This window comes from Dasypus novemcinctus, chromosome 7 (assembly GCF_030445035.2).
Source record: "Dasypus novemcinctus isolate mDasNov1 chromosome 7, mDasNov1.1.hap2, whole genome shotgun sequence".
NCBI classification, from domain to species: Eukaryota; Metazoa; Chordata; class Mammalia; order Cingulata; family Dasypodidae; genus Dasypus; species Dasypus novemcinctus.
This window is the reverse complement of record NC_080679.1, coordinates 58,907,146-58,925,284: the sequence shown is the minus strand read 5'-3', so window position 1 is coordinate 58,925,284 and position 18,139 is coordinate 58,907,146.

The following is an 18,139-nucleotide window of genomic DNA, read 5'->3' as shown; positions in this document are numbered from 1 at the left end:
TGCGATTCTCTGGTAATCTCAGAAAACGGCTTTTCCTTTTAAAGGCTTTCCAACAACTCCTGCTCAATTTTCTGAGCTATAAGACTTTGTTTATCTCTACCCCCAGTATTTTAGGTTTTTTTGGGTTTTTTTTTGCATATCACAAATCTTTGGTAGGTGCATGGAAAAGATCCTGATGCAGTTGAAATTGTTATGTATATATTATACCCTCTTGTACAATTATAAAAACGTGTTTGGATAATTTACTACCTTTGCTAGAAGGTATCTATTGGGCAATATTCTTTAACTCCAGAAATTCTTCCGTTAATAGATTTAGTTTTGAGATTATAGTCAGTTAATTGTATTAATTTTATTTTTTTTCCCCTCTGGGGCATACTTCTAAATATAGTCATGTTCCTGCTGCCATTTTCAAATATAGTTTTGTGGTACATTTTATGATTTTTAATGTTATTTTTCTTTGGTTACTGGGAATTGAGAAGGAATCTCTTTGTTTCCATTGCCTAAAAGAGTACTCAGGAGTAAGAATAGTAAAAGCTCTAACACTAACCTTAAGCATGCTGTTTAAACACTTTATAAATCATTGGCTCCCCTGGCTACACCTTTATATTGTCTTAATGTGATGGTCTCCAATATACTAAATAATTTCTCAGATTTCCCATATCTTTTTTTCCTTTCTCTAAGGACCACATACATGTCATCAGTTATGTGGTATAGCTACCCAAATGAGCATTCTATATATCCTCTGGCCTGAGAAACTTCCTTGACTCATTTTGTACCTTTGCCCATATAGCCACCCCTGAGTGATGTGGCTCTATTACCCAAGGTATCTCTTCCAAGTCTTCACAGAGATGTTCAAAGTGTAAAGACACTAAAATCCCAGCCACATATTCCTGAAAATTGTACTCAAATCAAGTTTGCATTTTTCTCATTTCCACTTTATACTTATTCAATATATTGGTTGCTGAAAATCTGCATTAATCCACTGATAAAGAGGAACTTGAGTCAGAAGTTTTTTAAAACACTGCAAGAGCTATAGACCTACAAAACTATCATCTCTGAATAATCCCAAATACTCAGTGACAGATGTTATAGATATATGATAGGAATGTGCACACAATTCTGTGAGAATATAATAGAAAGAATAGGTAACTTCACCCATAGAGAGGATGATGTAAACTATATGAATATCCAAGTAAAAGTGTGAAAGGAAAGAAAAGAAGCAATAGTACTGTGGAACTGAGGACACTCTGCATGGTTAAATTGATATTTGGTTAGCAGAAGTTCACTGGAGTGCTAAAAGCTGAAATGAACATACTCAAACATAGGCCTCAATCAGTGTTTCCTTTGAAACTAGGATATGGTTAGGTGGATTTCAAGCAAGAGAGCTTCTACACTATATTGGACGGTAATATGGTTTTATGATGTGTTAACTATTAGATTTCTTGTCTCAAAGATGAATACTTTGACAGGTAACAAAAAGTTAAAATTGTTGAAGCATTATCCCCATACCCTTCATGACACTGAAATTACACCCTCACTTTTGAGACTTACACTCAACAATTGCCCAAGCAATTACATTATATTTTCAGGTGGTAGAAAAGGGACAAGAAGAATCAGAAAATCATCTAAAGTGATTCTGAAAGTCACAAAACAATAACAACAAAATGTCTTGAACATAGATTATAGCATTCTAATTTTTAAAACAAAGATTTTATTCAGACAGGAAAAGAAGATTGTGCCTTTCTTTCAATTGCTCTTAAGAAGACTCAATAAAATATGTAATAGATTTGTAGAACCAGTCAATATATTGTCAATTTTATCATAAGCATAATTCCAAGTTTGCAATTAATTTTTTCCAGTTTTTTTTTTTCTTTTTAAAATGAGAAGCAAATAATTACAAAAGTACAGGTATCTAGGGAATGGATGTGACTCAAGCGATTGAGCACCCACCTCCCACATGGAAGTTTCCTGTGCCTCCTGAAAAAATAAAAACAAACAACAAGCAAAACAAATGAAAAAACTAACTCAGGGAAGCTGATGTGGCTCAGTAGTTGAGTACCGGTTTCCCACATACATGATCCTGGGTTTAATCCCCAGCCCCCTGTACCTCAAAGAAAAAAGTACATAAAAAAGTACATTTATCTTATATATATCCTTTTATCTTTTCAGAAAATACCAGTAAATGAGCATGTATATTTTTTCACCCTAGTTAATAGGATAGTACCAGATGCCCTCAAGCTGCCCCTCTTTATCATATAATATTATCTCTCTTCCTAACCCATGAGAGAATTTTCTATTAATTATTTACTTTCCTTAATTGTTTTTTAAAAACATGTGAATTCCTAGGCAATCTATTGTTTTGGAATCCTAAAAAGGTAGTCCTCTGTGAATTTTTTCTTTTTGGTTCAGCTTTCTTAGATTCAACCAGTTGATGCAAACATCTGCAGATCTTTCTTTTATAATGTTCTGTATTATTCCACCATATAGCTATTCCATAATTTCTTTATTCTTCTGCTTAACATTTAAGTGTCAATATTTTTGCTATTAAAATAATACTACTAAAAAAAACAATGCTGCTATGGACATTGTTATACATGATTCAAGTATATGAACTTTCTACAGATAATATATTCATGAATCTGAGTGGAGTAGGCTATGCCGTGATAATAACCTCACAAATTCAAGTTAGACTTAATGAAAATATATCTCATTTACACTAAATTTCCATTTTCCAACATGAGTTGGAAGGAGGGCTCTATTCATTGTAGTCACTCAGAGACCTGTGCTGACAAATGTTTTCATGATTATTGAGACCAGGAAAGGAAACTTGGTAAATGACACACTAGCCCTTACAGCTTCTTTCCAGAAATAACATGTCACTCTGCTCATATTTCATTGTCTGAAATATATCACACAGCCATGCCTAACTTTAAAGAGAGAAAGCAAGGATAATCCTACGATATACCCAACGAAGAACCAGAAATGTTGTTTAAACAGCACTAATAGCCACAACATACTCTTACCAATAGAAGCCCTGGATCATTTAATATGTGCATATTTAACTTGATTAGGTAAACTATATTTCCAAAAGATCAATTTATACAAAAATTAGCTGAGCATCCCTCTCATTACACATCCTCGCCAATATTTTGCATTGATTTCTTAATATTCTCAATGTGTGTTTGAGAGAGGAAATATATATTTTTCTGCACTTTTAATTTGCATTTCACAAACAATGTACTTGAGTGTCTTTTTATATTTTGAATCATTTTTGTTTCATTTGCTGCCAAATGCATTTTTTCATTGGAATTTTATATTTTTCCCTTAGTATCTTATAAGAATACTGAGAGTCATAAAATAACAAAATATATTCAAACACATAGATTACAGCATTCTGTTTTGAAGTATAAAACATGTCTCTTAAATCCTGAAATGATTTCTTTTTCTTGAGTATCACTTCTGAGTTCAGTCAATCCATATTCCACATTATCCTGTCACACATAATCTGAAAGTTTATTTCAGAATGCAATGCAGAACTTTTAGTTTTTCTCTGTACTTTTTCTTTTTGGGGGGGAATCAGAGGACTGGGTCAGTAGAATTTGAATTAGCTTAAAAGCTACACCCACACCCACACCCACATACTTGTTACCATTAGAGCAAATAATTCTCAGCTTGAAGCTTATTTTTTACCTTCATCCTGAAAATATTTTCCTTTGTTAGGTTAATTGAACATATTTATGCTAGTAATATGAAAGATATATGTATTATAACACTAAGATTATTTTGTTAAATTTACTTTTTTTTCCCAATGTGGTCTAGTTTATTATTGCTTTTGATTTTTAGGATAGTTTATATTTTTATTATAATGAGTATTTTTATATTTAACACATTTATAATGCTTTTAGTCCCTCTTTTCCTTAGTTCACCTACTACTCTGGTTTATTTGCCTTAAATGGTAATTATTAATAATGTGGGAATAAATATACTTTTTGTACTTTCCTCTTTATTTCTTCATTCTTTTGCCATTTTGGTCATGTTATTTCTACTTTGGCAGAACATAAAATATTTAAATGTTATTATTCTATCATTGCTCTTACCTTAATTCTATTTCTAAAGCTAGCACTACATATATACATCTGCTCATTATCAGTCTTTTTGCCAAAATGGTTCCTGTCATTATTCAGATCAATAGAACCCACTATCTAATCAAATACCCTGATTTTGGCATGATTAAACCAGTTTTACTATACCCTTAATACTTCAAGGACAGTTTGACTGGATATAAAATTCTGGGGTCACATTTCTATACACACACACACACATACACACAATATAATTTTTTACACTTCTTGCATACTTATATCTTTTTTTTTAACTAATTCACTTGACCTCTATCTTTATTTAATTCATTCTTTTGGCTGTTATAATTCCTCTCTTAATGGTCCTGAAGTTTTCAGTTGATCTTCTAGGTGCGCATTTTAATATAGCTCTCAATCCTGAGATGTCTTTTATCATATATCTTTTTTGAGTTCAGTCACTTCATATTTCATAGCTTCTTGGTGTTCATACCTGCAAATTTAAAGCTAATTCAGGCCATAGATTATTTTCTATATTTATATTTTACCTGCTTCATTGGTTTCTCTTTTTTTTCCCCAACATGCCTTTGCTGGGATACTGCTGGTCCTTTGGTCAATTTTATTTTTGGTCTCTAGATAGCCCTTTTATAGCAAGTAATTCTATCGAAGCAGGATTTAGAGTTTTGGTTCGCTTACTGAGTTGCTTATTTCAAGAACATTCTCACTGATGGTATAGAGATATTCAGTTTACCTCAGGTGATAGGATTACTAAAAGACGCAAGCAAAGTAAGAGAATGAGAGAGTGGTACCTGACTTCAGAGGCCAGAATATTGCCTGGGACACACAATGACTTCAGTAGCCTCTTGGCTGCATTTAGTGACTTGATGGGAAATCTAGTATTCTTCTAGAAAAAGGCAGACTCTCAGTCTGGGTGGACTACTCCTGTACTCCCAAATAAAATAATTTCTTTACAATGTCTATATCTCATGGCTTCTTTTTTCTTATCCCCTTCACTTAATCATGGCATCTACTGTCTTTCTTCTCTCTATTTGGGTTTTGTCTTCTGCCTCCACTAACAAACTATGAGTGCATTTGTATGCTTTTGTTCAGTATCTCTTGGTACTGGTTCATTTTGTTCTCTTTGCCCAGCCCTGCTAGGCAGGGCTTTAGCACCAGGATATCTAAAGGCTGCTAGACTGGCTATAAATAGTTTTTCTTACATTAAATACCCATCCTCAAGCTAATGGGCAAGTGACAGGGGATGGAACCTTGTGACAAACTATAGGTGGCTCTGATCAGAGGAGGGATATAGGAAGGTAAGCAGCTGAGATCAAGCAGTGAAATAAGCAATCATTTGTTCAGTCCATCTAATCCATTTGCCATCAGAGAGATGACTTATTTACAAGGATCTCTTTCCTCAAACCCAGTATCTCTAAAGAAGGATGTAGGCACTGAGGAAGGAATGAAAGAAATTACCTTGCCACTGTACATAGAGGGCAACACCTATTACAGTGATGAAAGGAAAAATGTGAAAAAAAAGTTTTACGATATTTTTCATTTTTTAACACCCCAATTTATTTTTTACTTTTAGTTTTTCTAAATTAGTATGTATTCCATTTATAATCTTTAAACCTATAATCACTATTTCATTTTCCTATTAATTGAATTTGGCAATATATTAGGCTTCATTTTTGAAGAAGTTTTGGACCACAGAGGGGTTCAATTATGACAGGAGAGGAACACTGGTGTGGGGTGTTATTGATGGGGGACACATGGTTGGGAGGGAATTCTCCAGGGCATGTATGTAGGGTATATAAAAATGTTCAGATATTCGTTGGGTATTTTCATAGTAGTTGCAGTTACAAACAACAACTGAGGGAGTGCTGAGTTCCTAGCCAGGGGAGCTCTGTCACATTCCCCAATGGAATAGCAACAATCCCCCAAGTGCAAGGGTAAAGACCAGTGAAGAAGGATGGGCCAATGATGAGCCCTTGATACTGATTACTCTGCATATGAGCCTGTGTGCCTGAAATTTCAACTAGGCCTAGAGCTGCAGGGTGTCTATGAGTTACCACCTGAGAGCCTCCATGTTGCTCAAATGTGGCTATTCTCTAAGTCAAACTCATTGATTTTTTAAAATCATGTCTTTTCTCATTCTACTTTCAAGCCATTTATTTCATTTTCTGCTCTCTGATCATTTCTTTATTTCACCCCATCTGATTCAAAAATGTCTGACTCATTCTAATGTGTATTTTAATACTTCTTTGGTATATACCCTAGAGTAGCTATAGAATCTCACCTTATTCTTTGCACATTTCTTTATCATTTGAGGTTTTCCTAAGTTCTTGACATGCTGACAGAAGTTATTTTGTTATATTTTTGTCTGCATTATTTGATGTGTCCAAATTACCTTCACATATTGATATTTTAACTCTTTTTACTAACCCTCTTTAACAATATAGATAGATTCATGCACAAACACCTGACTATATTTTTAAAAAATGCTTTTATTCCAGAATGTCTGCCTCTATTGCTTATATCCCATTCATATTCTGGAATTTGTTTTATTATTAATTTCATTTATAGAATGTGTCATTTAATTTTTAAATTTCTAGAAGCTTAGGAATGGAGATAGAGTTGAAACTCAAAGAGATTCACAATATTGCTAATATATTGAAATAAACACCCTTATAACCCTATAAAATAATATAATAAAGTTTCTGTCTGGCAGCCATTGAATTCTATTTCGTATGAGCCAAATTAACTGGTCTTTTTTAGGTTATTTCTCTGAGACAGTTATTAAAAGTCACCCTATCTGACTTGTTTCAACTCTTTAATTCATGTATTATTACAAATATTTTGGAGAAACATCTTCAGATAACTGTTACCCTTCATTATTCTGATTTTTAAAATTTCAAAAACTGCCTTTTCCTTTACAACCAAAATTAAAAATATATATATCTGTTATCCAACTTAGAAAAATAAAATGTATGTGCTTTTATTTAGAATTTTATTTAGAATTCCAAATATTTTAGTTAGGTCCAGGAAATATTTTCTGCTTTATATTGTTTTTATTTTCCTTTTATTTTAAGAATGATATTCTATCCATAATACTCCTTTGGAAACAAATTGAAGATCATTAAATAAATACCTATTTGATTTTTGCCTAGAATTCTGTTTTAGTAAATCCTTCCTAGTTATCGTCAGGAGAAATTAATAGATTAGAATAGATTGTTTGAATGCTTGAAGTTGAAGGCATTTCTTATTCCACTTTACCAATTTTGACACAGTATCAAACAAATATCTATTGTTTAAAAATCTGGGTTTAGTAATGCCTCACTCACTAATTCTTAGTGAGGCTATATATTTTAATAATAGGTAACATCTTTAACAGATTTTTTAATATATTAAAGTTTATGGAATTTAATGAAACCATTTTCAAATATCTAGATATGGTTTCTTAAAGTTACTTTGTCATAAGATCAATTACTGTTTTAATAGACTTGTTCAGCTTCAGGATTTTTTATTTATTGATTAGGACAGTTTCATTAGCAAGTGACAAAATCTGATACAATATGACTTAAACAAATGGGAATTGTTATTAATAATAGCACAATTTATGAACTAACTTTGTGCTGGAAACTGGCCCAAGGACTTTCCAGGTGGAAATCATTCATTTAGTCACTCATTCAACATATACTTATTGAAGGCTTAACATTTAGAGGGAGAACTCTGTGCTAGGAGCTTAAAATACAGCAGTGAACAAAATGGATAACCCGCCACACATCTCACACTCATAGAACTTACATTCTGTTTGGTGAAACTGACCAAAAATCAAATAAGAAATATATGGTGGGTTATTTGAATAAAATACTGTAGAGAAAATTAATGTGGGGAATGGGAATATGGATTACAGGAGTGGAGTGGGCAGTGTAATTTACATACAGTGGTTAGTGATAAGGTGATTTTGAGCAAAGACCTTAAGGAGGTGAGGAGTGAGCCATAGGAGATGGAGGAAACGGCATTGCAGACAAATGGAACATATCTGGCATATTCAAGGATGATAGTGTGGCTAGAGCTGAACAGAGGTACTGAGGGTAAGAGAAGTAGAAATTGATGCTGAAGAGATAACAAAATGAAGGCCAGAGGAAGTTGACATATAGGACAGTAATCCTCAATACTGCCAGATTTAACACCTCTTTCTTTACAATGGTTACAAATGCAAGCAGAATTTTGTTGGCAACTTGGATACCACAGTGATGCAAGTTTCTAAAGTAGTAAATGTAACTTGTTAAATTACCAAACAGAACTAACTAATCTCTAAACCAAATGCTAGCAGCATTTCTGGAACATTCTGTATATATTAAAACTGTTGGAAAATTCTTCAATTGTTTGTAAATAGAATGAGTTTCTCAGCTCAAAATTATAAATTTTTTCACTTCTATGAAATTTTTACTCCATTTGAAAGCTAAAGGGACAGGGCAACTTGCTGTTCAGGAACAACCCACAGATTGTAGGACTTCTGGGATTCCTAGCTCTGGCTCTATAAATCCCTTCACTGACCAAACACCCCATACTTTCCCAGAATTTACCCGAGAGTACAGTGCCAAAGGTATAGCACCTTGACGGACATTTGGGTTTGTGTCTGATCTGACATATCTTAAAGGATTGTTAGACTATAACAAGATAAGAAGGGAGGCAGAGATCGGTTCTGAGGGTACTGTAGTGATCCAAGCAGGAGATGATGATGGTTTGGACCAGACAATAGAAAAGGACAGGCTGTAAAATGATTGGTGTTTAGATACATATCAAACAGAGTTGGCAGGACTTGCTGATAAATTACATATGAAGAATAAGAGGATAAGAGGAATCAACTTTGATATTTACTTGTCCTAAAATAACTGAAAGGATAGTTATTTATCGATATGGAGAAGTCTTCAACATGGTTGAGAGATGGAATTTTATGTTCTGTGCATTTTAGTCATTGAAAATAGGTATAGTTTTAATTTTCTGCACTCTTTTGTTCAATAGATGATATTTAATAATAGTATTTACATACAAATATAATTCTCACTGGCAATTGTGAATGGATTGCATAAGCATTGTCTGTTTTTCAAATGTTTATATGTAAAACAGTTTATTTTATTTAAATGATCGGGATCAATGAAAACTTTTCTACTACCACCCATGTATCTTATTTCTGATATTCATAAGCAAAAGTCAGCAGTTACTTCTAAAAGCTTAGCTTCTAAAATTCAGTTCCATCTGCTCCCTGAGATAAGTAACTTCTGGCATCAGATGCAACTACAACAGCTGTGATTTTGCTTGCAGTATGCTTGCTATACTATCAAGATTCCAAAATCCTAGGGTATCACCATGTTTCCAAGGCCAAATCTATTCATACCAAAGTCAGTAGAATATTCTCTAAGAATGAGGAAAAATAATAGTTTAGGAATGGATTATCCAGTTATTGTGAGGATCGACCATTGTTTTTGACTTTTGGATATTGAAATGAATCTTACAGTTTAATTATCAAATCTCAAACCAAGTAATGTAGCAAAAGTCAATTTAATAAGTGTGGATAACCAAAAAACGTCTTTTATGAAAATTTCCCCTTCCCTTTCTGATGGGTATGTGGCAGGTATGAAATTCATTCCTTTACTTCTATTTCTCTAAATTACAATATTTGTTCCATGCCACTGCCCATTCAACTATAGGCAAATTCAGTAAAATCATGTTTTATTGAGTCTCCTCTCTTGTTGGGTTTTAGATAGTTTAGAGTACCTGGTTTTGGATTAACACTGAATACCTCTTGTCTAAACTCACATGACTTGATTAATTTTTAAATTTATTTACAGAAACTTTAGATTACATAAAAGTTACATAAAAAATATAGGGGATTCCCATATGCCCCATTCCCTCCCCCTCAAACTTTCCCATATTACAACATCCTTCATTAGTGTGGTACATTTGTTACAACTGATGAACACATACTGAAACCTTGCTGCTAACCATGGATTATAGCTCACATTATAGTTTATACTCTGTCCTGCGCAGTGTTGCAAGTTACGACAAAATATATAATGGCCTGTTTCTGTCATTGCAATGTCATGCAAGACAATTCAATGTCCTGAAAATGCCCCCCATATCACACCTATTTTTTCCTCTCCCTTCTCTCAGAACCTCTGACTTCTTAAAGCTGGGTGTTTATGTTGCTGCTATGTCCAGCTTAAGCACAAAAATGCTTTAAATATTCTCCCCTATTCTTTCTATTTGTCCATCTCACCTGGTATTGTCTTGCCACCCATTCAGAGGTCAGTTATTTAAGAGTTCATAGAACACGTACCTCTGCCATTGGCAAACAATTTCATCAAATGCTCACCCCTTGTTCTCCAAACTAGTTTATTCAAACTATTACCGGTTACTTGCCAGATTCTTACAATATGATGAACCATAAGATTCTTTGAACTTTGTCCTCCTACAGCCTGGATCTATTCTTTCCTAAAACAAAATTCTGGTGGAAGCTCTCTTCTGAAAGTATTGTAACAATATTTTGAATTTAGTTTTGTTTTAAAATTTTTGAGTCAAAATGCTTCTGGGAATGGAAAAGACAGATCACCACCATTTTTCGTTCTATTGCAACAACACAAATACAAAGTAAACCACTTCTCATTTGTAGGTGTTCTCGCAGTGCAGGGAAAGTATAAAATGCTTTACAAAAAGGTTTATTTAAAAATATTTCCCTCCTCTTAAGAGGCATTTTATATCCTAAATTTTTTGATAGTATTACCTATGAGTACAGTTTGGATGATAAATTATATGGTTATATTATCTATGACTACTTAAATTTCCTTTTTTAGCTATGAATTCCTCAATTGTGAACCTTTACAATTTAACACTTTAACACTTAAGAATCACTTAAGAATAGGTAGAATCAACTATTTTTATGAAATCAAGAAATAAAAGTTGGGGCCTATTAGCCTACTTTAAAAGCTTAGGTGCAAGTGGTGGATGGAATCTTTTAGATCTTTAGATTTCAGAACACAGATGAACAAAGTTCAAGGAATTACATGACTTATATTGTAAGAATCTGTCTAGAAATCGGTAAAAACATGATTACCACATAAAAAAAGCAAACAACATTTTTTTCTGTTTCTTTTTAAATGTTACATTAAAAAAGTTTGAGGTCCCAGTATACCTCCCCACCCTACTCCTCCCACATCAACAATCTCTTTCTCATTTTTTTTTGCACTTTGAACAATTTCCATAGACTTAATTTTTTTTATTTATTTCTCTCCCCTCCCCCCCAGTTGTCTGCTCTCAGTCCATTCACTGTGTGTTCTTCTGTGACCACTTCTATCCTTATCAGTGGCACCAGGAATCTGTGTTTCTTTTTGTTGAGTCATCTTGTTGTATCAGCTCTCCGTGTGTGCGGCGCCATTCCTGGCAGTCTGCACTTTCTTTCACGCTGGGTGGCTCTCCCCACAGGGTGCACTCCTTGCACTGGAGGGGTTCCCCTACTCAGGGGACACCCCTGCGTGGCACAGCACTCCTTGCGCGCATCAGCACTGCGCATGGGCCAGCTCCACACGGGTCAAGGAGACCAGGGTTTGAACTGCGGGCCTCCCTTGTGGTAGGTGGCCGCCCTATCCATTGGGCCAAGTCCACTTCCTTCTATAGACTTTAAATGGTTGTTTTAAAAATAGTTTTGCCCAGCTTTTCTCCTCTTTCTCATTGAGGGACATTCATTGCATCGGTGAATACATTTTGGAGCACTGATGCACCACAAGGATAGTGGTTTACATTGTAGTTTACACTCTCCCCCAGTCCACCCAGTGGGCCATGGCAGGACATACAATGTCCAGCATCTGTCCCTGCATTACTACCCAGGACAACTCCAAGTCCTGAAAATGCCCCTACATCATATCTCTTCTTCCCTCTCCTTACCCTCAGCAGCTACTGTGCAGACTTTCTCCACATCAATGCTACAATTTCTTCCATTACTAATCACAATAGTTCCATAGTAGAATATCAGTAAGTCCACTCTAATCCATACTCTATTCCTCCATCCTGTGGACCCTGGGATGGTGATGTTCACTCCACCTCTATATCAAGAGGGGGCTTAGATTCCACTTAGATGATGGATGAAATTTTCCTGCTTGCAGTTGTAGGCACTCTTGGCTCCCTGGTGTGGTGGCAAACAACTTTTATATAATTATAATTAATTTATTGCCAGGCAATAGGACAGGCTTTAAAATATTGTAACATTAGATAAGACTTCAGTAAAAGTTCCTACACTGTAGATATTTAAAATTTTATCTGAAAAATAGGCCATTAGTATGTTCTAAACTTATTAGGGGAATTGAGTTTTAAGGTTTCTTTCTCATTCATTGTATCTTCTGGGAAAGAGAGTAAACAAGGAAGTTTTGCAAATAATTGGTGAATATTAAATGACAGAGATCAGTATTAATTCAGCCCAATTATTTTAATTATGTGCAATGGAAATGACATTATGCAGACTTAAATATCTATCAGTGATATGAATTCAGTTTAGATAGTGGGGAGAAATTTATTTTAAATGATTCTTCACATGGAAAAGTGCCTAACATTCTGAAAATTCACAATCCCCCAGTCTCTGTGGAAGGTTCTTTTCTCAGTCTGCATTACAAATAGATGCAATTGTTTTTAAAGATTGCACAAAAGTTTACAATTGGAATACCATCTCTTCTTTGAACCCCCTGGATCAAAATTCCAGAAGCTACAACAGCATTAATGACTCCAATCATTTTATTGTGTTCACTTCTTTCTTACTCTTTACCCCATTTAGTTAATAACAATATATTACTTCCCTATGTGATTTCATTGGCATGGTATCCTTTGTATAGAGATCTGCCAGAGCAGAAAAATACAAATACATTCTTATAACAGCAGTCAGAGAAAATTACTAAAGGCCTCTTGTAGAAAAATATCCATTATACTCTGTGAATCTCTGCTGAAGGCTTTCTCTGGTGTCAGATGGAATTATTTTAACTCATGCTGAGGATATTGGACAAATGGATCAAGTCTAACAATGATTTCCCTATAGTGAGGTGAGAAGATGGTGTAACTTCCAAAAATTCAAGAGCTTTTCTTTCTCAATTAAAAAGCCCTTCTTCATTGCAGGGATTTTGTCATACTTATATATCTACTCATTTATCCATATGTCATACAAATGGAAGTGTAATATGAAAGTGTCATAAAGAATATAGGGTGCTATTCATGAAATAAAATCAGACACATGGTCTGGTTATAAGTACCATACAAGCTAATCAGAGAGGTAAGAATTTCTACAAATATCTAATTCAAAGTAATATGTATGTGTGCATGTAGGTGGTACAAACTCAGTATCTAGAAGCATACATAAAAGGAATTAAACAACTCTGGCTAGGGTGATCAGAAGATACCTCACATGAAAAGATGAAGGGACTGAACTTTTATTTTGAAAAATTAGTGATCCAGATTAAGAGGAGCATGTAAAGAAGTGCAATTAACTCCTCCGGGGCAGAAATATTTGCCTTTTTTGACATATGATCAGTTTTATAAATTAGCTGAATGTATGGTAACTGTCTTGTTTTCCCAAGACTGAGGGATTTCTCTGGACAGGACTTTCAGTACTAAAACCAGGACAGTCCTAAGCAAACTGAGAATTTTGTTCACCATAGCTGAAATAGTTTTTACTACTGTCTACCTTTTCCCCCAATACTATTCCCATTTCTATCTTGTCTTCCAGCCTTATTCTGTAACTGCTTCAGAATAAGTCTGAAATTTTTTATACCCTGCATATTTGGAAGCAAGTACAAGGTCAAATAGTAGGTTTGTTTTTACTTTGCCTGTTTTTCTTTTAAATAGAAAATTAAGGGCATTAGAATTTGTAAAGACAGTAGAAGTTCAGAATAGAGGGGTCAATGAGGGAAGTTCTGAGAGAGGATCAGTAAGGGGTAACTTGAAGATTTTTCTTCTAACAATGGAGGAAAGGAGGTTAATGTTAGTATTTAACAGACTTTTGTAGGATAACCAGATGGATCAAACAGGATCCAGAGAATATAAGTGAGAAATCTCTCAATTTAGGTTAAATCATATGGCTTTTCTATATTTACATTCTTCAAAATTCCTTGTTTTCTATTAGTGAGGAAGAGAAAAAGGATAGATTAGCTTGATTTGAAAAGTTTCCTAGGATATACTACATAAAGTCAAGCTCCTTTCTTTCTCTGTAAACATTCTATCTCTTCCTTCATGAAACTCTTTATGAGTTAACATCTGGGCCACAGTCCATTTCTCTTTCCACCCCTCTCTCCCTGCTTTCCCAGTCTCCTTCCTTGCATCTTGTTGTACTTCCATCTAGCAAATTTTGGTGTGCTCCAGGGGTTGTCATATTACCACAGTCATTCATGACTCTTTCTCCCTCCCCAGCACTGTGATAATATCAAGTCATATTTTTGCTTCACATTAAATATTTCTTTAGTTAAAACACTAACAATAACAGAAATATAACCTATGATTTGTCAAAATTTGATTAGATGGTATATTTATAGCAGATTTTATTGCTATGCTTTTTAAATAGAAAAAATAATTGGTTATTTCTGAAAATGACTATTTTACTTTTTGGTAGGCAACAAACAATCCACTATTAGTTTACATCTACATGATAATTAAGCATCTAAAATATTCTACCTACTTAAATCTACGGTTTTAGTCATTTTAGCTGTTTATTCAAATTTCAATGTTCTCATTTTACAATTTTTTAAAACAGTGTTATGTAAATTATAAAATTTTACATATGGGTATTGCTGCTATTTTAAAGAGATGAAAAATGAGACCAAGCAGTAAAGTAAATATCTCCAAGTTACATAGCTTGTTAATATCACAGCCAGGACTAGATATTTATGTTTTTTTCCCTAATCATCTGGCCATATATTGTAATTCCTTGAATCTATCTTTTTTCTTGCCCTTCCCTTAATCTTTTCCATTTTAAAGGCAACTTTTTAAGTATATCATTCATACATGAACATAAACAATAAGTGTATCATAAAAGTTGTGAACTTACAAAACATGCATGTATAACATCACACAGGGATCCCATAATCACCCCACCACAAATAGCTTACATTTTTGTGAAACATTTGTAACAAATTATGAAAGAGTACCATCAAAGTATTATTACTAACTATAGTCTGTATCTTACATTTAACATGAGATTCTAACATTATCTTTCTTTTCCTCGTGTTCCCTCCAGGATGACCTCCTTCACTCCCATGGCTTTAAATACCATTTGTATGCTTATGGTTTTGGTAACCATCTCCATCCCAACTCTGTGTACTGAGCTCCAAACCCACATATCCTACAGACCACTGGACATCTCCACTTGGATCCCCACAGACTCCTCAAAACTTATATCTCCTCTCAAAAAGAAACTTTTCATTTCCTATGTTCCCAAACTTTTTCCTTTGAAATAAATCTCAGCGAATAGCCCATCATCTACCTTGTGCAAACCAGAAACACCAATACTTCTCCAATTCCCATACCTCTCGTGTACAATAAATCATGTAAATATGTCCACACCTTTTCATCAGCTCTTCAGTTTCCAAAATTCTTACTCTTGTCTCCTAGTTTTTGCATGTGGCAGTCCCTGAATTGGAAAATATATGAGCTATTTTATGTGTAATGTAACATCATTGTACTTTGGTCTAAAGTTATAAATAAGTTCTAGGAAAAGTGATTATTGCATGGGGTCAGTTCCCTCTCCACGTGTTCTAGCACCATTGCACTGCCAACTACCATGACATTTATTATGCTAGACAGTTAACCTATTTCCTTGTTTGTGTACAATTCCTGATTGCCTATTTGACACCTTACCCACCCAGTGTACATTCCTGATTTGTTTACCAATGTTTCCCTAGCACTTCTTGGAAGATGGAGATTATTTAAAAACTATTTGTGATATGAATGAATCCTGATCTACATGACTTTAATACAATTGCCATTCTCTTTTATTAGGATACTAATATTGTAGAAGTCACAAGGAAGAAAATTTATTAAAAAAACAGATTTTACTCCAGGTAGGGGATAACACATAGAAAAAACTGTATTTTCAAACTAGAAAGAAGGCTTTAGCAATAAAAATATATCTTTAATAATGTCTTGCATTATTTTCCCTAAACTTGAAAATCAAGGGATATAAACTAGCAAAAGCATCTCAGTTCATTTTATTTGTCATGCCACTTTTAACTTTAAGGTTCTGAAGAATTGATGCTCAAGAAACATGAAGACATTTAACAACATTAGAGTATGGTTATAAAAAATATGTGGATAACAGGAATAGTAACTCAAATCAAAATGTGAGAACCATAAATTATTTTTTTAATTCTTATGCTAATTAATGATAAAATGAAAGAGATAGAACCAGCCTGAAAAGTGGTTGCCTACTATTTTTAAGCCTATTAGCAATTCTGGCAGGTCAAATAGGCAAGAGAATTGTATGAATGAATCTATTACAGAAATGATCTGCAATCCGATCACTGATAGGCAGGGTAACAAGAATCCTTGGAGAAAACTCAGGTCAAATTTCTTCTGGGCTGTCTTAGCAATAACAGTGTGAAACTCTAAGGAATAAATACATAGGATAAAAATCAAGATATTGATATATAATCCTGGTATGTTTAGAAATGGGAAATATATCTTTAAAATGAATATTGTTCTAAACATATTTTCAGTGTCATGCAATGTTATATCTTAATATTTTAGATTTTATTAAAGCTTTATATTTTATCAAAAAGAAATGATAATACTGAGGCATCTGCCAAGAGCTGAGAGAAGATGTCTGTATCTTAGAGTAGAAAATTGAGAGTCAAAATAAGTATCAATATGTTCCCTTGTTTTTTATCTCATATTCTTCCCAAACCTTCCTTGGTAAGGGAAGAACTGAAAAGATGATAAGAAAGAGTCCTTTATGGCAGTATCCTTACAGTGAGAGATTTATCATTTATTTCTATACCAAAAAAAAATAATACATGTTGTTTGAATAAAAGCATGTTTATAATGCTTTGGGAGAAAAATGACTTTCTAAAGATAAAAAACAACAACAGAAAATATTAACAATTCATGTGTCTGATAAATCCTTGACCCAGGTAATACAAACTGCCATTATAAAGTGTCATTGTCATTGGTTTAGACCCTACCCAGAAATCTGGGATGTCTTCTCCAGTCCTCATAACCAAGATGCTGACTGGAGTGTAATAAAAGAATACCTCTTTTATTTAAGTAATAAGTCTCTCACTGACCATCCAAACACAATTTTGGCTTGAAATTGTTGAGCATAAATCAAGAAACTGCCAAATAATCTTTAGTTTTAAATGCATTTGGCAATTCTACGTTTATCTTCTACTCTGCCCAACTGATGGCAGAAGTTCTATTGGAGGCTCTCACCATCCCTCCTGGCCCTGTACTGGTGGTTTTGAACTCCTCTCCTGATTGGGTGAAGCTTCTGGGGGATGTTCTAGAGCCAACCATTCTAACTAATGCCTTGATTGTGGGTACTGAGAGCACTGCCCCCATGCTGTAGCCACAGGACATAATGATTTGTGTGTGTTAGGAGAGTGGGGGGAGAGTTATACATTCTTGGTGGTATTTGTATGCACTCTGGAAAAGTAGTTACTGAAAATCACCATTCTAACACGCAAAGGTTAGATTTTTTTCACATTAGCCATTTAAAAGCCTATTATAAGCTGATTGGCCTGAAGAGAGTTAAGTATAGGGTATATATAGTTCATTTACAAATATTCATATTTATATTTATAAATACTACAGGGGTTAGCCGCATTCTTTCCTAGGATATGAATCTCTAAAAAGCACCTTAATGTGTGTGTGTGAGAGTGTATTTCTGAAAAGTAATACCATCATATTATGAGGTCATAAGTTTAAAAATCAGTGAAATTCCATGAAGGGATTCAATAGGACTTCTCTGGACCTCATGGTTTCCATATCCACTGGCATCAAGTAAATTGGTACCACTTATGAAATTTTCATTG